The 22,422-nt window shown below is 42.4% G+C and overlaps 1 protein-coding gene across 1 annotated transcript in view; it reads right to left on the reverse strand.

Annotated features, from left to right (window-relative positions):
- Positions 1–21,346, reverse strand: part of nacc2 (NACC family member 2) — a 34,218-nt gene extending 12,872 nt beyond the window's left edge. Inside the window, exon 1 of the mRNA XM_030065372.1 lies at positions 21,160–21,346. The gene's annotated coding sequence lies outside the window, so the exon portion shown is untranslated. The remainder of the gene's footprint in view (positions 1–21,159) is intronic.
- Positions 21,347–22,422: the final 1,076 nt, after the last annotated feature.

Here is a 22,422-nt window from a genome sequence, read left to right on the forward strand (position 1 = left end):
GTCTCAGAGCCTCACTCTGCCTCCCTGTCATTATCTCTCTGTTTCTCTCCCTCTATTTCTCTACCCTCTCTCTATTCTCCAAGGGTTGTATTCAACAAGTGCCGCTGCAGAGAGAGAGAGAGAGATAGAGAGAGAGAGAGAGAGAGAGAGAGAGAGAGCAGAGCGAATCAATGATGAAAGGAGTGGGAGGCTCAGTGTGTGTGTGTGTGTGTGTGTGTGTGTGTGTATGTGCATGTGTCTGTGCCTGTGTATGTGTGCGCTGATCAATGCAGTATCTATACGTCGCAGGGAGAGGGAGGGAGAGAAAAACACAGGCTACAGTTACAGACAGAGACAGAGTCTGGGCAGAGCGAGAGAGAAAGAAAGGAGGGAGGGAGAGGAGAGTTGAGACAGAGAGAAAGTCATTTGAGGACAGTACGAGTAGAGAAAGACAATTAGGTTGAAGCAACTTCTGCCACTTGCCCCTGGACATAGAAGCATATACGGTCTAAAGGAAAGGCAGGGCTGAATGAAGAGAAAGGAGAAATGAGAAAAGCAAAGGCAGGCCATCACGTCCAAATGATTGGCTATAGTTAATCAATTCTACGTCAGATGTTGAAACTTCAGAAATCCCTGCTTGATGCAAGACACTGGAGAATGAGTCATGTATTGGTGAAGCAAACCATTGCTAAAATGCACGCATTAGACACTGGGAGCAATAATCCTATAATCCTGACAATTGCGGCATTATATGGTTCATCAAAGCTCGGCCTGTCAGTTCGAGGTATTTCCCGTTTTCATATCAGGCTTTGGCTGCAGAAAAAAAAAAAAAAAAAGTCGAAAAAAGCGGTTTTAGATTTAGAGCAAGTGTTGTGTGTTTTCTCTGAATCATGCAAGAACCTCTCTGCCAACACCTACACACAAGTGGGGAGAAGTACTGTCTTCACGCAGGACTATTTTGAATTCCTACGTGAATCGGCACTTTAATTAAACGTATTCCTCCGGCGAGGCGTTTGAGCTCATTCAGGTGACGTCTCTATCGTTTCTGTTGTCACTTTTGACGGGCACGAAGAAGGCTTCCCTAAATCTCGACGTGGGTACGGGGGAAGAAGGGAGCCAGATGTCACTCGCTGTGACAGGAAGGCCCTGGGAAACACAACAGACAACGGCGAACAGAGAGGGGAGCTTTAGAAGCGAGAGGGAGGCTGTTAACTCAAATCGCCGTGACAGACAGATGAGTAAATGTGTTGTGTGTGGGTGTAGGTGACGTGTGTGTGTGTACATAAACAATACATATACCAGTACATGTATGAGTTGCATGTGTGAGTAAAACCTGAAAATCCACACACAGAGCATGAAGAGATTTGACGTTAAAACTTGGTAGAAAAAAAATAATTTGAGATGACACTTTTCAACTCTCACCTCACGGACTCACAGTCACTAAAGAAAATTAAAAAACGCTGAGGTCATTTTATTGCGATTGCCGAACACACCGAGTTCTGTTTCTCCCCAATCAGCATCAGGATACCAACGAAACCTCAAGCAGAAAGTGGAGAAAGTTGTGCTTTACTGAGCGAACTCGCTCTTCAGTCACAGCGGAAATATGAAAGGGAAGACATCACAAAGCCTAGAATACAGTCAGACTTTGGTTTTACAGAGCTCAACCACAGCAGTATATCTGCAAGGCACACACACACACACACACACACACACACACGCGAGCGAGCACATAAACAAAAGCTCAAACAAATGCAGGCACAAATACGCAAACGCACTAATGCAAACAGAGACGCATACACTCCCCCTGTTCTTTCATGCGCACGCAAACACACACAGGCAGGTTATCTCCCTGCATACTCTCAGCGACACATGTCCTGTTTGTCTGTCTGCGAGTCTGCCAGACAGTCGGTCCGTCAGTCGGTCCGTCAGTGTATCCTCAGGCCACCTCTTGCTTCTCTCCCCGCTCCCTTCATCTCTCCCGTTCTTTACCCTTCCCTCCCAGCATACCACCAACCCACTGTCTCTCTGCCAATTAATGCACACAGGGCTGCATTGCAGTGAGGCTGGCGCGTGCCACGGCAGCAGGCACAGTACAGAGTCTACAGACATGCATGTACGTGCCAGCCGGGCAGAGAGAGAGAGAGAGAGGGAGAGGGAGGGAAGGGGGTGGGAGGAGTGGAGAGGGAAAGGGAGGGTGGAGAGAAAGAGCAAAGGAGAGTGAACTGAGAATATGTTGAGTCAGGCAGACAGGACAGTGGTATGCCACACTGCACATGTGCAAACAGTCACATACTCATGTAAATGTATGCACAAATGAACAAATATGCATGAACATTATACAGATATACATGCCCACACACACACACACACACACACACACACACACACGCAAAAGCCCAAAATTCACAAACACACATGAGCGCACAAACTCTTATATCCTCCTCCTCCCGACACTAAAAATAGACTTTGCACATCTCTGATAAAAAATATAAAGCATGAACTCCATCAACTTGTTTGCCCAATGATTGTGTATGTGTGCATGCCTGTCTGTGTCTGTGCGTGTGTGTGTGTGTGTGTGTGTGCATGTGCGCCTATCGCCAGCATGTGTCCTTGTCTCCATCTGTGTGTGTTTGCATTTCCATCTCAAAGTTTCCGGCATAACAAGGTGTGTTTTTATAATCACGGCTTTATATCTGGCTGTGACTTGTGATCCTGTATGTCAAGTATGTGTTTGTGTGTGTGTGTGTGTGTGTGTGTGTGCGGTTTGTGAGGCATGATAGGAGATGTGACTGTTGTTCTGATTGCTCCTGTCTGCTTTGCTGGAATGAGTTACATCCATTTCAATCAAGTATTAATACCTAGAGTCTGATTAAGTGTAGCAGCAGGTTCAGGCACATTTGAATAATGTGGCAATATGAGACACACACACACACACACACACACTTTAACAATTAGTTATACTGTAGTTAGACAGCAAGTGACAATAGAGGCAACAGAAAACCATAAACGCCATGCATGAATTATGCTGACGTCAGACTTTTCGTGCAGCACTTTGTGGAGTACGTAAAAATTCAATCTTGAACTCCAGTTGGTGTCGGGTGAACATTTAAAATGCATGTGGCAAAACGCTGCGACTGAGCTGAAGACATATTAATGAAACAACCGCTGCACTTAAAGTAATAAAGTTAATTGATATCGCAGCTACATTGCGGCAGTCCACGGCGATGCACAAAATTGAAGGGGAAGTTTCGAAGTGAGCTGAATCTGCACGGATCCTCCTCTTTAGTTGCTCATGTTGCCTCTATACAACCTCAATATGAACAATCCTCTCTTTATAAATATTCAGATCCTGCAGTTGTTCTCATGTCTAAAGTGTACCAGACAACAGATTCTATCCACGTTGAGACGGCAACGCTCCCTGGCAACAGTTCTACCAATCGGGACCGAGCGGGTGTCTGCCTGACTCTGTCTGAGTATCATTATGGGATGTTGAGAGAGAGGGAGAGAGAGAGAGAGAAAGAGAAAGAGAGAGAGAGACTGCTTATCACTGCTTATAATGCAACATCATTCTCGGTGTATAGACCCCGCCGGGTGAAGTTGTCTGCACATAGTCAGGATCAAAATCATCTTTTTTTTTTCTTTCTTTCTTTCTTTTTTTCATTTTTTTTTTTTTTTTTTTTTAAATTGCTCCCTATGATTCACACAGTTATGTAACAAGCAGACAACTACGAAATGATTTGTTGTGGGATGAATATTGTCTGGTAGCTTTCCACTTGTATTCGCTTAATATGCGCCAATAATGTAACTCCTGGACCGGCCATTAAAGGACAAAGAGGCTAAGCTCTAGTCGCTGCTGATGGCCCAACACTGTCTGTGGCCGAGCAAAAAAAAAAAGACAATTTGAATGCACAATACATTGATATACACAAATTGCCATGTGCCATATAGTGCTTCAGTTGGCAGGCTGCACAATGACTCACATACTGTATTGTCCGCAGTTACTGTAATTAGCGGCCGCCTCCTTGTTCTCCTGAATTCAAACACCCGAAGGCTCTATTGTCACTAGCGAGGCTGCACATACGCATATAAACATACACACACAAACGGTAATGCACACACACACACACACACACACATGCACAAACACACGTCGTATTTAAAGTGCATAGAAGCCATAATACATAATGTAGCAGAGGTGAATGTGCAGCGGCTCTGCGGAGAAACACAACATTAAAGGAGTGTAACCACAGCCACCTCACACTGCAGCTAAAACTCCAACATTTCACATTAGTTGGAAACAAATACCAAGTTGTGACAGCCAACTCCTATAGTGGTGGGCTACCTGTCGGTATTTCTAGTCATGCTGATGCGTGTGTGTGTGTGTGTGTGTGTGTGTGTGTGTGTGTGTGTGAGAGAGAGAGAGAGAGAGAGAGAGAGAGGGAGAGAGAGGAAGGGGAAGCGAGAACGCATTTAAGTATGTTTGTGTGTGTGTGTGTGTGTGTGTGTGTGTGTGTGTGCTTCCTGAGGCAAAGCCATCACTAATGGACTCCAAGTGGCTGTGGGAGGTAAACAAACAAACAAACACTAGCAGCGGCTGCAACATCACACCAAACCCCACTGACTAGGACAACAGGATAGCAGTACACACACACACACACACACACTCACACGCACATGCATACACACCTAAACATATAAATCCACCTACCCACAGGCACACATGCTGACTTTTGGGCATTCTGCTGAGAAATGAGGATAGAAAGAGGGAGAGCAGGGGGAAAGAGTGGAAAGAGAGACAGTTACATCAGGAGAGGATGGATTGAGAAAATGGAAAGGGAGATTGGAAGAGGGAGGAAAGAAGGGAGGGGAGGCAGAGAAATGGGTGCAAAAGATGCAAATGGATGAGAACAAGAAAGAGGACGTGAACGTACAGTAAGAGTAGGGAGAAATGAGTTGGAGAGGAGGACGGAAATGAGGAAGAGTAATGGAGACAAGTAAAGCTGGAAAGTAAAGTTAAAAAAAAGGGAGGTGTTGGTGAGGAGGAGAGAGAGTAAGCACTGTGAAAATAAAATAGGGAGGTGGGCAAGTAATAAACAGAAAGAATGATACGGTGGTAAAAGAAAAAATGTCCTCACGGATACATAAAAGTATGGAGATACATTAAACAGAATGGGTGCCTTTCATATAGATAACGTTGGCCTAGCCAGGAGGATTTGGGTCTCTGGCTGTGCCAATCATTTTCCACTGAAAAAGCAAGTGATATCGCTAATGCTTTGCTGTATAATTTGATTTCAAATAGTTGCATTTTGTGTCCACTCAGCAGGGCAAGAGACAAAGCCAAGTGATATCAACAAACTGACAGATAATGTTTCTATCAGTACAGAATCCACCTCCACAGTACTGATTCCAAAATGTCAACTCCATCAAAGAGGCTTCCCAGACTCCCTTTTTTTTTTTTTCTGGAGGAAAACAGAACCGCTATAGGACAGAGCAGAACTAAGGGGGGGGGGGAGGTGGACGGTGGAATAAATGAAATATGCAGACATGGTCACACAAAAAAGGGGAAGGGTAAAAGCATAAAGACAGTTGAGGTTTTGGATAATGCCAAACTGTTGCTGCAGCGCTGTGACCCGCGGGTCATTCCAGTTAATTAGTCAAGTGTGACGTTGAAACTGCAAAGGAAATGCAGCACTCACGCAAGACAGAGACATCTTGAGCACATTGTCGCACAAACGACCAAAAATTCCCCAATTACCACATAAAAGGGAGAAGAGAAAGTCTGTGGACTTTTTTCTAGCCATAAAGACAATGATTCATGGTTGCATGGTAAGCAGGAGCGTTTGAGCATTGTTACATATGCAAGTGTGTATAGTGCAGCATGACTGGCATGTGATGTCTCATGGGACACAGGGTTTCTAACTAACCAATCCACTATATCCACATCTGCGCACGCTTGTTGTGTGACTAGTAAGTGTCAAAAGTAAAAACACACAATGGGGCATCCTTCTGGCTCAGTGAGCAAAAGTGCATTTACCATAGAGATGCAATGTTCCGAGGCCTTTGTCACGTTTCAGCCTCACCTCCCCCATCTTTCCTGTCTCTCTTTAATGAAACACTGTACAACAGTATAGACAGTATAGAAATGCCAGAAACACTTACAAATTATAAAAAATAGCTAAATAAAAAAAAAGCACTCAACACTTGAGGCATTCACAGAAAAAAATAAGAGCAGCACTAGTACATTAAAGGGAATGGCACGATTTTGATTGCATGAACGGACATCAGTAAAGACATGCATGCACTTGAATCACCGTTCCTAAACTGTGGTCAAGGTGCACAAGTGTGCAGCTCATCATGTTATAGAGAGCTAGAGGGGATCTGCACTGGGTTAAATTAAGGGGGGGTTCTGTTACTCAAAACTCCATGTTGCACACATGAAGGCCAACCTTTTTGGTTGACAAAATCCCTATAGCTGTTTGCAGGTGGCAGGAAAGATGTGCTAAACCCACTTAGAAGGATGTGGAAGTGATGCGATGCACATTTTCCAAGCTCGGTGTAGGCAACCTGATTAAATCCTGCACCGCCAGCGACACATTCCTGCAAGCTAAGTCCAGGAACTTCTTCACGGTTCTTTTATCAAGCCGGTTGTCTGTAACTCGGCATTCTACAGAGCTGCCGAGTTTAGTCCGCAGTTTATTCTCATCATCAGGGGTCCAGAAACACAGCCAATGACATCCTACACCACTGACACAGTGAGGTCGCACAGCTCCAAGAAACATTTTCAGGACATAAAGAAGTTCTCTCTCCACCCTACATCGCTAAACTCCTTCAGGACCGCCGATTCCTATTTTAACAATCCTTGCTCCACATCCAAAATCACAGGGGTTGCCAAGGGGTGCATGAGTCGTCTGCTTCTTTCCAGCAAGTTTTCGAAAAGTAGCGCCTGAAGCATGGCTCTTGTTTTGATAAAATCATACTGTAAAGTTAGCTGCATCTGGACATATGGTTATTGTGTGAATCATGGTATTAAACTATTGCTCTGAATTATTACATATGAAATACACGGGGACCGCGATTTTGTGATCTCCAGAAACTAAATGAATTTACAAAGGGAAATAAAATACCCTTGATAGCATGTTTGGGGTGCCGGATCTTTGCAACAGTGCACCTCACAAATAAAGACATGACTTCATCTTGGGAAACATTTTTTGGAACAGCTGGTCTGGACTTTTGTCATCCATTATGAAGCTGTCAGTGCAGCACGGCTTTTAAAAGGACCGAGGGGAGCTGATTCGATTGACGACAGCCCGCACGACACCTATTGATAATTTACTCGAGCCAAGGGACTGTATTATTTAATGGTTTGGGAGACCTGGCTCAAAAAGGAGGACAATATATTTTTGGGGGGAGCCCTGCATATTTTTTAACAAAACATGAGGGAGGGCATGGTGATTTTTCCCCATGGTTTATTTGGTATTATCAATGCAGCGATTGTGGGTGCACACAATGGCAAGAAAGGTGCTTTCAAGCGTTGAGCTGCAACCAGTAGCAAATATAAGTCACTCTGTTGGTTGGTGTGACAGACTTAGATAAAACTTTACTGCACACACACTGTTAATGACCATAATACTCATTTTTACACAGTAATATAAGTTAAAAATGCTATAGATGTGAAGTAAGAACATTCAGTGGTACTGGTGCTGGTATAGGGTCGCTTATAGGGTGACAAAATATTAGCCCCATTGCACAAAAATATCATATATAATCAGCTTCCCCCGACGTTGAGGTAGGCCTATGTTGTTTTGTTGTTTTAGTTTTAAGGCGATTATGTTTAAAGGTGATATGTTTGAGGAAGATTAATGAACGCAATGAAGGCGGAGAGCACTGCAACCTTTTGTTAGAAGCAAGGACAAGATGATAAAATGTTTTTCTTAATATCTCACCCTGCGATCACTTCATCAAATTTAACACATTTAATGATCTGATAAAATAGTCTGATTAAGTTTACCACAACACAAGTCGAAAACATTTTTTTAAAATATTTTCTTTGGTCCTGATATTGGAAGAATGGACTCACTATAACAAGAATAAAGGAAGATACACAGAAGCTTAGATGGTTCCTCTCTGGTTATGCCACCGGTCAACATCACAAAGCCTCAATGCTCTTATGAAATTGCCATAATCAACTCCATGTCAGCTTATACTAATGCCTTCATTATAAATATAGCAGTAATAGTCCAGTTACTTGTAAATTTTTGGAATAAAATGTAGTGATTATTCAATGGCATTTAGCCTCGCTGACCTTCATATATTCTACTCCGTTTAAGCAAGAGCTCAGCGCTGCCCCCGATGTCCAAAAGACTGCACTGAATTCTTTTTTCTGTTCTCGTGAATCGTGGGCCTTGGCTGGGCTTTCTCTCTCTACTGGGTTTGCATGAACTGATACATTGTATATACATCAATTCATGTCTGTTCCATGTTCCACGGTAATGACACAATGTATCACATTGATGCAAAGCCTATAGGGGGAGAGAGCACCACCAAGGCCACTGACTGCAGCGAGTAAAGAGAAAAAGGGCCACAAAGTCTCATCTCTCTTGAATTTGTCCACATTTCCACACATCATGCTGCATTCACCTGAACTCAGACATTGGAGTTTTGGTTTGTATATTTCTGACCAGCAACATTTTTTTGATCAGACTGGCCAAACCTGGGGTGTCACATCCTTTTGTTTTTTAGGGTGACAGCAGCCACCCCCATGCCACTCCCTGGCTCCACTATCAGCTGCATGTGTCCGCTCGGACAGAACCCATGAAAGTAGCGCCTGAAGCATGATGTTTTTATTTGTGATAGAGAAAGGCCCATGGCTGCAACGAACATGATGTTATAGTGCAGAAGCATGGTTGTAATTGTTTTAGTGAAATCTGATAGTGCTGGGACAGGAAACAAGTGTGCATTTGTGTGTGTTTTTTAAGAAAACTCTAATTTCTGCATTCTCTCTGGAAAATGAAATAATAGCTTACTTCAGTCAGAAATATTATGTGGAGTTTATAACATCACGTAAACAGCCTAACAGACTATTGTTCTACTCCCATTTTGTAATTGTGGCACCACTGTGTGCGTTTTAGTGATGATTAACTGAATGCAGGCTTTTCATTTAAGGAAAACATATTACAGGCAACCAACATAATGATGGAAACAAAGCTTATTATTCTAAAAACTTTGTTGTAACTGCACTGTGATTGCATGATTGTCCTAAAAAAGGATACACTTATGCATATGGGCATATTTGTGCAGTGTAAATTCATGTGTAGTCATATACAATTGGACTAATTAGGATATTGGACTGCCAATCCAGAATACTGCATTTCTGTTTCTCCATAGCACAGAAAAACAGGTCCCAAAATTTACTGCATAAACAAATGGAAACAAAGCAGATTATGCAAAAGTACTTTGGGGAGTACTATTATTTGGGAGGTGCTTCAAACACTACCTGCCAAACCTACTTTCCAATTAAAAGATGGGAAAATAAGAAAATAGCCATTTAATTTCCTAATAAAATATGGTTACTAGGCTGTTGGATTTTATATTGGGATATTTCACATTGTTTGTGTTTGTTTATGTGTTCAAAGTTTTATTTTGGGACCTGTTTCGCCACACTAAGGAAATGAACTGGAAAATAGAAGTACAGTATTGCCCAGCAAAGCTAACAGCAAGTAGACATGATGTTTCACCACCATGTGGGCTCATATCACGCCGAGGGAGCACCATAACCTAAAACTCTTTCCAGGCTCAGTTTTGCTTTAATCGGTTCTTCCTTATCCCATGATCAATGCTTGCACAAAATTTCACGATGCTGCAAAGGTTACAGTCACACCAACTACCACGCCCCCTTCTCTCATTTTTATAAGAAGTCACACCCCTGCAAATCAGAGTGAAAAGTTCAGCAGTTCCTTTCCACATGACTAACCTTTCCGCAACCTTTCATGCAAACCTGTTCAAGATGTTTAGAGATATCTTTCTAGACGGCAAATAGACAAATGGAAATGCCTTTTTTTTCGTGGAAAGTGATAGAACAGTATACATAAATATTAGGGCAGCCAAACGATTCATTTTTTTTTTTTTTGAATTGCAAATGTGAGAATGTGTTCAATGACTCGCTTGCTTACTCTTTCAGTGTTGTATGGTGGATTTTGGAAACAAGCGTTTGGCAGGGTTTTGAGGATGGATTCCCTGACACAAGCCGCACGCTGTTTTTCAGCCCGTTGTCTTCAATAACACTGATGCGCCGACAGTTTAGTCCATGGAAATACATTTAGCACCTGCATCACTCAGTTCGGCCGTGCTGACAGACTTGCCCCTAATGCACTCCACTTGACGAGTTTGACGAGCACAGACAAGCACTGACGTTACTTTACTACTGGAAGCTCCAGCAGAGACATGTTGGACGTCCGTTGCTATTTTAACCTCGTTGTGCTCCGACAGAACGTCTCAACGCTGCAGTATGTACATATGATTTTATTTCTGTCCAGAGATTCATTGTGAATCTCAGAATAGATTGTCTCGTTCATTTTGTCCATTATAAATGTTCAGTAGCTCTGTCGCTGCGTGATGGGTGGCACTGCATGGGGGTCAAACGTGAGTCAAAGTTGAACGTGGTGTTACTTCATTTTTTAATAGCTAAGGTAATTGTTAAGGTCCACCAATTAATTGCATGTGTAAAATTGACTGATAAAAAAATTATACTATTTTAAGAGCTTTATATTCAGTAATTCTGCAACAGAAAAAATAGCAAACATAGTTAGAGTCAGGGGATCATCAAAATATCTAAATATGCTATATTGTTTCAGTCTAGCTTTTTTAATTTTGAACTTAAAGCCATTTTTGCTGATGCTCTTTTTCAGCATTTCTACAACCTAACCACAAGCTGTGTAATAAATGTGCGGGTACAAAAACCACAATACTATTTCTTTGACGTCTGACTGGCTTGGATGTTCCTAGAGACCCTAAAGATTTGGAAGAAATATAAGTATTAGCAGCAAACTCATTGTTAGTGTTTAAAAATTTCTTTCTTTCTTTCTCTCGAGGATTTTGCTTTGCCATGCTCTTGCCAAGTAGGGCAGGAAGTTCAGTGTCAGTGGGTTTTTCATTTTTTTTTAATCTCCTTACTTTAAAAGCTATCTTACATTCCATCAACTTACAGTGTCAAAATAACGTTAAAATGCTATTTATAGAGGTAAAATGACAACCGTGCACTGCGGGCATGGTTGTCAGGTTTATCCATGAAACTACCAAAACTCTGTTGGCTAAAGTGGATAAAGTGTGCCACTGCAATGAATTTGCATTTGAGCATTGATTCACAAAAGCAGGTCCCGACTCACTGTACATCTTCACTTCCAATCGCCTTGGTGTGACCTTGATCTGGAGATAGCAGGGGCCATGAAACAGCCTGTCAAATGTCACTGACTGTCACGCAAGGATCGCAATTAGATTAGATTTAATGGGCGATCTGTTCATGTCTATGTGTGTGTGTCTGTCATTGTTCCAAAAAGGGTTTGATTTTCATAGGACAAGGAAGAGTAAGAAAAAAAAACAACTAATGAAATAAAATGAAATGAGAGCATGTCAGTGTGCAGCCCTGTTACTGCATAAACAGAAAAATTAGTGTGAATATTTGCTCTATGGAGGAGAGACACTACAGCTTACAAGCATCTGTAAGGGCGTGCAGAGGGTGAGAGAATACAGGCATGCAGGTTTTCTTTGTGTGTTTGTTGTGTGTGTGTGTATGCGTGCAGGCAGAGTGGAGGACAGAGCACAGTATGTTACACCAAGCTGCTGAACAAGAGAACACGAAAACTCAACTCACAAAAGCTACTGTATTCCTGTGCTACTGAGTCAGCTGGCATTAAAGACAGCCCACCCTAACTTCATACCGTGTGAGTCAGCAAAGATTAAACTGTTGAGATATAGAACAAACAAGCAAAAGTGTCTGTTTACCACCAAAAGAGGAGGAATGGCACTGTAACCCAGCGAGCTGGAAGTGAAACTTTGGCAGTGTAACATGAGAGATGCGTCCGAGAGCCATGTGAAAAGAGACGGAGCGTGAATGAGCGAGTGAAAGGGGGAGAGCAAGAGAGGGAGAGGGAGAGGGAGAGGGAGAGGGGGGGGAGAGCGATATGGAGAGAATAAACATGCCGGTTTGATCACCCTAAACTGTCCGCTCTGAGCTGAATGTCCACCATGTGACGCATGCGTGACATCAGAGTGGTCCAACATGGCCGCCAGAGGAGCCCAGTGCAAAAATGAGGACACATCTTTCAGCATCAGTGCTCCACTGTCTACAGACAGGCATACACAAACACTCTCTCTCTCCCTCTCTCTCTCTCCCCCTCTCTCTCTTTCTCTCTCTCTCTCACACACACACAAACAGAACACTGCCCACATCAACTGAGTACCCCGTGTATATTTTTGAATTAGAGCAGACAGAATGCTTTAATTCATTCGCTTGCATGGAAACATTTGGGAGGGGAACGAAACGCCATTTGATAGCATGGCCGGGCTTGGCGATTCAACAGAATGTCTCATGACATGCTGCAAAGATTTCCCATGATAAAATCACAGTGTTGTACAGTGTTGTAATGTACGATAAAAGGGGTTTTGTTTCTAAGTAAACATGACTACATGCACAATTTATTGCAAGCGCGTGCTCACAAACACACACGCACGCACAGTTTACTGTGACCTAAGAATCTCCCCGTCAGCACCAGACCGGGCGACCTCAGTACGGTGACAGTAACACCACTCCCACACTCCACATATACATGTGCTCAAATAACATGTCACCTTGGATAACCTCATCACGCTGGTAAAACACTGAAAAGGCTCCCGCCTGCCCTAAGTGAAGACAGAGTTTGTTTATCTCTGTCTCTGGTCAGTTGGGCAAACAATATGGAAATAGGCAGTACACACCCACAGGAGTCCTGAGCAGGAGGGAGGAAAACTCCATGCATTTGCCCCAGATTCACTAAGTATACACAGGTCAGTCAAGTCTAAGAGACACTCACAAGCTAGATTTATGACTGTCTTATCCTATATGAAAGTTAATTTCACACTGATAACACGCTGAGATGGTACACCAACAACATTTAAAAACACATCCCACTGCTTGGCTTTTGACCCCGAAAATCCCTATGAGATTAAGAAGGATCACCTGATTAGGAAAAATGCAATTACTTCTATTAATATGTTGTCAAAGGTAAGTACATAAATAAAAGGGATATCAAGGACTTGTTAATTGTTACTGACCAATAAAGGTTAAGAGAAAATTCAAGTTAAAGTGGCAAACACCTTGTAAGAGGGAAGGCAATTTTAAAGAGAGCACCAGGTAATCCTGTCATTTAGTGGTAATTGCTAACGCATGTTAGCAGTGGAGGTGGGAGGGGGCTGGGTGGTAGTGGTGGTGGTGGTGGTGTGTGTGTGTATGGAGGAGGAGGGGGGGGGGGACTGCGCAGTGCTAACTACCCGCCTCAGATTCCTGTCTTTTTCCACTGGCCCGTACCAGCATTCTGCCAGGCTCTCAGGACATGTAGAACACATACAGGACAGGTCAGCGCTGCAGAGACGGCTCAGCCCTTTGGCGTATCTCACGTATAATCTAATTCACTAATTGGAAAATCCACATTTCCTGGCAGACTTCTTCAGAATAGACCAAATTTTACAGCGACTCAGTAACGTATGGTGCGAAAGAGCGTGGAAAATTCATGTGGGCCCGCAGAGATAAACGCAACCTCCTGTATCGTCTCCCTCTCTTTCCCTATTTCTGTATGTCTGCCTGTCCGTCTGCCTGTCTGTGTGCGACTGCCTGTATGTGTCCACGTGTGAGTGTGTCTCTCTATGTACATTTGTGTGTGTCATCCCCTGAATTATAGGTCTGCCTTTCACACAAAGTCTAATTTGTCCCCTTACTGAAACCCTAAGGAGCGAAGTAAAACAGGCTACTGCCCTCAGTTAAAATTAAGCAATTATAAAGGTTGGGGGAATTATAATGATGTTTCAAGCCCACACACTTTCTCTAGAGCTATTTAGGTGAGCACTAAAGAAGTTCTGATTGTCCTGAGCCTTGCCTTAACTTAATTATATATAATAATACAACAACAAGAGTGGGTTAAAGGTTCCTGGGACTGGAGAAACAGCTCTAGTGCCACTTGTGAAACTGAGTATGATTACTCATACTCTTACTTTTTAAAGATATATATATTTTTTAAAAATATTTTCAGATTTGCACTTACTTGCATATTTACATGAAGTAACCAGGCTTACAATACTAATGCCACAGACGTAGTTAGTGCAGTGAAATAGCAACACAAATTACCATTAAATTTATCTGCTTTAACACACAGGATTCATTTCATAGAACGGCGCTGCTATACCGGTAATTTCTGTTCTCAGTGAAAACAAAAATTATAGATTTACAACACGACTATAAAATATCATTAGGTACACAATCTAATTTCCCGTCTAGTTTAGGAATGGGATCTCATGACTGTATCAGAAAGACATCCTCGTCATACCACTTGGCAGTCTCATACTCTCTGCTATGGGTACGTGCTCTTATTCATGCTGAAAATACTTGGAACAATCAAATGGGCACATGTTCCCTTCCTTTTCTTTCTCTAACCAAGCACAAATGAACAGACACACACTAACACACACACGCACACACACACACACACACACACACACACACACACATACACACACACACACACAAATGTAAATGATTTTTTTTTAGTCTTACACAAAGAAGTACATACAACAGACACACACACATACACACTCTCTCTCTCACACACACACAGCCAACACAGGCGTGACATTCATGCCATGTGATCTTGCTAGGCATTATGCCAACGGCCAAACATGTCACTTACCAGAAATCTCTGAGACACAGTGAGAGAGAGTGAGAGAGAGAGAGAGAGAGAGAGAGAGAGAGAGTGAGAGTGAGAGAGAGTGAGAGAGAGAGAGAGAGAGAGAGAGAGAGAGAGTTTACACACATTTGTCAGTTTGTGAGAGCTCCTTGTCAAGTGGAGCTACAGTGCATACACAGAGCACATGAAAATTTCGCTGCTACAGTTATCTGCAATGTTCTGGGGGCAGTTAGTTCTGAGAAACAGGACCATGTGATCTTTGAGATCTAATGTGGAATTGTTCTGAGGAACATGCCATGTTTACTGTTCATTGTCTCAGTTCTTGGAAGGCTTCCTGAAAAGCACACAGTGAGCCAAAGCACCCCAAATCAGTTACATTTCAAGACTCTTAATAGCTTTTCCTGATCCTCTCTCTTTCTCTCACTCGCTCAGTCTCTCACTATTTACTCTTTTCTTTGGGTTTGATTACGTAGGTGGACTGCGTTTGTGTTCTATACAGCTGCCAAAAGAATACTTGAGGGCATGAAAAAACGTAAATCCACGGTTACTTAAGGACCCACCTAAAACTAAAGGGGGAATTAGAAATGTGTCATGAGAAGATTCAAGTTTGTCATCTATGTTTGCCTTGTGGTTTCTGCCAAGTTGGGGTTTTCACCAGGTGGAGCTGAAAACAAGATTGGGCTTTTGAAAGCTTGTTGTGAGCACCAATAAAAAATTAAACCATATTGCATATTAAATGAGCACACAGCTCATTACAGAGGAACTGCCCTGCCCTCTGCCATTCACCCAAAAACAATGGCACACAAGGATTGTGTTGTCTCTGTGTGCGAAACCATTTGTGGCACCTTATTGCTACCAAAATAAAATAAACTCAAACAATATAAAAGTCATATCTTGCCTGCGCTATAGCACATTCCATCAAAAAAAGTGAGGTTTGCTAAACAGTTAGCTGCAGTGGATGGCAATACCATCTCTTTTTGAGACTCCTGCTTCGCTTCCTGACCCAACATGTAAGGAATTTTACTTGTAAGTAAGCCAGCCCATGTTAGCTTGCCTCGTAGCTATACTGACTACCAGACAACCACTAGAAGCACAGAAACATTGCTCATCAATAAATCATCACTCAATTCTCATTTTTTTCTCACTTGCATGTTGGTTTTGTGTGAATATACAGTTAGATATTCATTGTGATGAGGAAATCTGTGGCTTAGCCTCTCAACTTTGTTCATAATCTGCATTTTAGGAGTTTGCAGTTCACTCTGTGCAGCCCACACGTGAAGCTGACTGGATGATCTTCCTGCAGAAGAACTGTTTAATTATAGTCAGTTTAATTCACAACATTTCAGACTGTCAAAACTTGACAGATGGTGAAAATCATAGCCATCCGCAATATGATATGGGATGTGAAATGTTATATGATATGGTAGCCATTTATAGTAAAGTTATCAATGGATTCAAGAAAAACACGGCTATTTTTGTTAATTCTCCAACTTTCCTTTCAGTCTCTCCGCTTTCTCAAATGTTCTCCAAAAATATGTCCCTGAAAGAAAAGGACTGCATGATAAACACTCCTGTGTTGCCATATTTATCTGGAAATAGATGGAGCCTAAACTGCCAGCTGATTATTAACACCATCACTTCAAGGAAAAACAACTAGACACCTATACAGCACGCAGACAGTTACAGGCTGCTGTGTGCTGGTGTACAGACCAACTCATTTGGCCAGAGAATGTATGGAAAAGTAGTGCTGCCTTCAAGTACAATACATCATTTACAATTACCAAAACATGATCAAGCTCTGTTAATTAATATCAACACTGGATCTCAGTAAGCAAACAAGTAAAACTGGCTTAACATCGAATACCAAATCTTCACACTCAACCTCAATTATTGTTATTTCAACATTCCCATGAACAACAACATGCCAATCAGCGCAGTAACAACCGGCAGCAGTTTTTTTTTTTTTTTTTTTTATGCCCGGCCTTGACCTCGTAAAGGGAACTTGCTCCATGTTAAATTGTAAATACAGGGCTGATGTATGAGGATATGATGCATGTCTGCACTGTGTCACGTACCATGGACGTTGCATCATCATTGTCTCAGGAGAGGCCACACACACAAGTACACATGCCTGGAGAAGTGCTCAGTGCACAAAAGCATGAGAACACACACACACACGCACGCACACACACAGCCAAAGAATGGTGTTAGGGTCCTGTTCATACTGCCTCTCATAGTGTGGTGTGGGAAGACAGAACAATGAGAAATTTTAAAGGTTTTAAAACCAGTCTAAGTGAGTAAGTGTCTATTTAAGAATAATTATTTTCAGTGTGGGCCTTCATTTCTCAGTTTTTGCCACAGTGCCCAATGTTGGTGCTCAGCCTTTTATCACTTACTTCACTGTGGGGTTTACGATCTTTCACTTTGCACATGGTGCTGCTCTACACCCACAAGGTCAAAGGAAGCTCCAAGAGTTGATCGTGAATAAAACATGTCCTTTCATCACAACACACACACGCTGTATGTCTTTAAATAAGGGTGGATGGGCAATTATGACATTTTGGATGTAGTAATCAATTTGACATTTTTTTTTTAACACTACTAACACACTTCCTTGTTTACTTCACTGTCTGCTAGTTGTCTGCTGCATTCTCATCATGTCCAGATTTTACTGATGCAACACGAAAGCATTCCTTAAATGTCTTACTCGCTGGAATGCAAACATCCAAAATGCTTTGCATTTGTGAAATTAACATTAAACATAAATGACCTACTACTACAGTTGGTTGCGTTAGTGTAGAAACTGATAAATGTGATTTTCAATGCCTTGGTGTGCCAACATGAGCGATGTGCCATGTTAACTGACACACTTCTTCCATTTCTGATGCCAGGTGGGAGATTAAAATCATATCCTACTTAGAATTACCACTATGACATTGAGATGATGTGAATGGGTTTTCTCGGTCACAGCACAAATGAACAGAACATCCAATATGACTTGAACAGTACTGCTGCCAAATAGCTCGCACAAGTTAAAATAACTTATCTAATACCTCAATATACACAAGTCTGAGACGCCGGATCATCAGGAACTCAGCTGGAGGAAGGTCCCATTGCATTGTGAGTGTTGCTGTGTTGTTTTAATCACTTTTTGGGGTTAGCTGTTGGAACTGGACCACCAAACTGACACACATCAGGCTGTGGATTTGTATTTGACGAGATGTGGGCTCAGGCATCCCTGTCTGATGAAATTTAGTTATCCCATAACTGTCTATACTGTAGGCTGGCAGATTAACAGTGAAGAGTGCGAAACCTATGAACTGAATATTTATTCTTCTACATTCAGTCATCGGGCTAACTTCTCGTCCATGATATAATAGTGCAATTTAAATATTACACATTTTTTGGCAACCCCCTGGAATCCTATAAAGGACCCCTGTGGGACCCCAAATCTCAGGTTGAGCACCACTGTTTGACTGAGTATTGGAGAAAAGTGATACTAATGATGGCTTCATGATGGCAAAAAATCAGGACAATAAGGCCATGGTTGAAAATGACTACAATTATATTTTGATGAAGTAAACAAATCTGCAATAACATCAGCCGCATGCAGGCCTACTGACTGTGATTGTTAAACAAATTGGTTAAACAAATCAAAGAATAATAAGATTGAACACGTGTCCTCGAATATATATATTGTCAAAGAAACATAATTCTCTCTTAAATAGATTGGAAGTTTATACTTTTTAATGACTTACAGATATAAAAATGTAAGCACTTTAAGTATTTTAAGGTTACCTATTTTATCTGTTTTACTTTACAAATGAATCAAGTACCAGCTCTAATGCTACACAAACTTAATATCTCCACTGGAGGACAGATAGAGGTTATAAACTGGGTATGTTTTTGTTTTTTTTTACGGTATATCCCACCCTATGATGAGACAATATTGACATTTATTCTTTTCTGTGTGAAAGGCCAAGAGCCGCACAGCCTTTCTTTTTCCTCCCTCTCTTGCCCTCTCTGTCAGTATCTGTGTCGGTCAAACGTGAGTGTGTGTGTGTGCAGTCGCTTTCTCTCCTTGACACTCCCCAGTTCTACAGCCCCGGGCCCCCTTGTGGAATGCTGTATAGTGTGGGGCCTATGGAGGAAGGGCATCCCGGGACACAGCGAGAACTCAAACACATGCACACAAACACTCTCAAAGACACATACAACACACACACTCGCACAAACATGCACACACAGACAAATACAGCTGTTGAGAGCCATCACAAACCTTTGGCAGGCATCCAAGGCAAAGACGAGTGGTGTTGGAAGGCCTCCGTTTAGAAAGAAAGAGAAAAAAAGTCCCACACATTTTCCATGTATGTTGTGTTAAACATTGAAGATAGAAACTTGGCAGTACAAACCCACATTACCCCGAAATGATTTCCTTGCAACGAGGGGGAGGGAAAATGTCATAAATACCCAGCGAAAAGCTGTCCTTGTGTTGCCCAAACCTATGGATACATACTGTTTTACTTATTCAAAAGGGAAGCGATCTTATTACCCGCAAATTATTTATTTTTACATGGGGTAAGCTGATAGGGAGGCAAACAGATGGGCAATAAAACACACTCAGATGTGGGATTCAAAACTGTAAAATGGTGAGAGACGCGTTTTCAACCAAGCTGTGAATTTCACGCAAAACCACTTAAATCATTCGCATGACTCTAAAGCAGAAGGTTTGTGTTTTAAACTGAAGTTTTCATCCAGCCTGTTTGACACCTGTTGGGGGTGGAAGAGGATGCTGGCAACGTTAAGTTACACACTTGGGGGAGTTGCTGTAAATGGGAGGTACCTACACTCAAAAGATGGCTGATGCGGGCCCACCACATGACAAAGAAGGGAAATTTTTTTTACAGTCATCTTGAAAATAAACACATAGCATGGCAACGGACAGACGATGACAATGAGAGAGAGAGAGAGGAGAGCAGAGAGCAGAGAGAAAAAGTGTGTGACAGAGAGGGAAGGAAAGTGACAGGAAATGAAGAAATTGCCACAAGCTGCATGCCATCTAGCCACACAGTGCACCCATGTACACACAGGAGGAAAGGAGGCATTGTGTGTATTTAGTCAGATGTCAGACTCCAAGGGTTCATGTAAGGTAAACAGTGCCACATAGACAACAATAGTGGGAAACAGTGGTCAAGATATTCAATGAAACTTTTTTTTTTATTTCCCCCAACTGCCTCCTAAATAAATCTTGATATTGCAATCACTGCTGACATTGCTGCAATGACAGATATTTTTAATGAGGGTAAGTATTTTGGTGCGTTTCGGTGGGTGATCCAGTTTGACCCGAGGTTTTAAGCTATAATTACAGTTACAATTATGGTTATGTATCTACTACTACTGACATGATTATGCTTTTAGCAGTGGTACAGTCAATGCTGAGACACTTCAGACAGGGGTAATCTCGGAAATAATGCACAATACAAGAGTAACCAATTAACTGTGCCACCAGGTCTCAGGAAAACAGTGCATGAGTTGGAGTTTACTGTAGGGTTAACCCACATTATAGTGGTGCCGATTCAAAACGGGAACACTGATCAGACTTGTGAAATGAATGATTACTCCTATCAAACCACTGATCGCAGCGGCGGTGATGTATTTCACAGGTCAGAATGTGCTCCCATAGAGTTTCGGGCTTAGCTATGCATTTTAATAAACATGCAAAATAGGCGCCGCCACTGATGCATTAACGTTGCTTATGGGGTGGAGATTGGACTGCTTTTTTGTTTTGAGTTGAGCGTGACGCAAGACCGATAATATCATGCCACTTTCTCCACTCATCCCGTTTAAAGTACTGACAACACCGCTTCCTTTGGTTTAAGTATTTTCAAAGTGCCGTCCGAACAGTGTTGGCTGCAGTTTTCGCAGCCCATCCTCATCCAAAGTAACAAAAATAATGCCATTCAGCTTAAATTCTTCAAGTGGAGCGATGCGGTGCTGTGGGAATGACATCCTAAACGCAAAATCTTAGCATTCACAAAAAAAAAAGACTAGGTAAAAGTTGAAGAGCACTAGTTTGGTTTATACTTTTATCCAGATTAAGCGACTGTACTGTAATGTCAGCAGATTGTTGGGTACGCAACTATCTATTGTACCTATAAAAAAAGAGAGATGCGAGGGAATGATGGTAAAACCTATGCGTCATACAAATCAGGCACTGTAAACATAAAGCCAAGACAGAGGGGGATATATTTACCCGATATGTCGCTGCTCCATAAAATGCGGCTGTCAGCTGGCAAAGATGCGGTCGGCTTTACCTTCTGATAACCTATAAAGTTTGCAGGGTCTAGAGCAGGCCCTGGTTTTACCTCGTCCGCTGGCTCACTCTATCTTACCCGCTCGTCCCCCATCTCGCTGTCCCCTCCTCTCTCTCTCTCTCTCTCTCTCTCTCTCTCTCGCTCTCTCTCTCTCTCTCGCTCTCTCTCTCTCTGCCTGCTTCTGTCCCTTTGCAGGAAGTGAATGCCGCTCACATGAACAGTATATGAACTGCAAGCAGCCTGACATCATGCACCATTCGGTAGAGACTTTTTTAAAGACACAGACATTTTGCAGGAACTGCCAGGTCGGGCTACTGTGTGCTGTTGTGTACGCGGCAAATCTACTCTAAGCAATTACGGCCATATCGTGCGCCTTCACGGACACATGAACCCGGTGCACTCTGGCCGGGCTTAAAGGTGTACTGTATGTTGGCTATTTCCAAAGCCGCTCGCATGCACTCCCGGTATGATTTTTTTTCCAATTCTGGGCGCAGTATGTTCGAAAGCGGCAAGAGGGCAGCGAATTTCTAACTATATCTACGGGATAAATGTACATCATGGAGACTGGCTTTAGGGGCACATAAGGCACCTCACATAAGGACACATGTACATGTGTGGTTACCTCACGTGTCCTTATGTGATGACAGCTCAGGCTACATGATGCGCATGTGTGCCCCTCTCCTGAATTATAAGCGCCAACTGCTGGCGGTGTCCTCAAGTCAACTTTTCTTTACAGAAGGCATGCAATAGGCTGCCACAGGCCCTGCCTTTCTCCCTCCTAGCTCAATAAAAAAAAAAACCCTCCGCACTGGTGTCAGGTTATATGAACTTCATACCGTCACAAAAAAAAAAAAAAAAAAAAAAAAAAATCAATCTAAGAGTCCTATAATATTCTTACACATGCTGATAGTGGGTCGAATGGTGAGTTTAAATGACCTAGTCGACCTTAAGGATATTTTTCTTTAGCTCCTGTGGTATCATAATAATGATCCTGAAATATTCCTACGGGGACATAGCGTGTGTGTGTGTGTGTGTGTGTGTGTGTGTGTGTGTGTGTGTGTGTGTGTGTGTGTGTGTGTGTGTGTGCGTGCGTGCGTGTGCGTGCGCGTGTCTATGGCACTCAGTTGTGAATTTATGATTTTATTGTACTTGGTGAAATGTTTCTCTCTTATGGTAGCCCAATAACATTTCTAAATATATTC

The sequence above is a fragment of the Myripristis murdjan genome, chromosome 12, assembly GCF_902150065.1.
Source record: "Myripristis murdjan chromosome 12, fMyrMur1.1, whole genome shotgun sequence".
Classification (NCBI taxonomy): domain Eukaryota; kingdom Metazoa; phylum Chordata; class Actinopteri; order Holocentriformes; family Holocentridae; genus Myripristis; species Myripristis murdjan.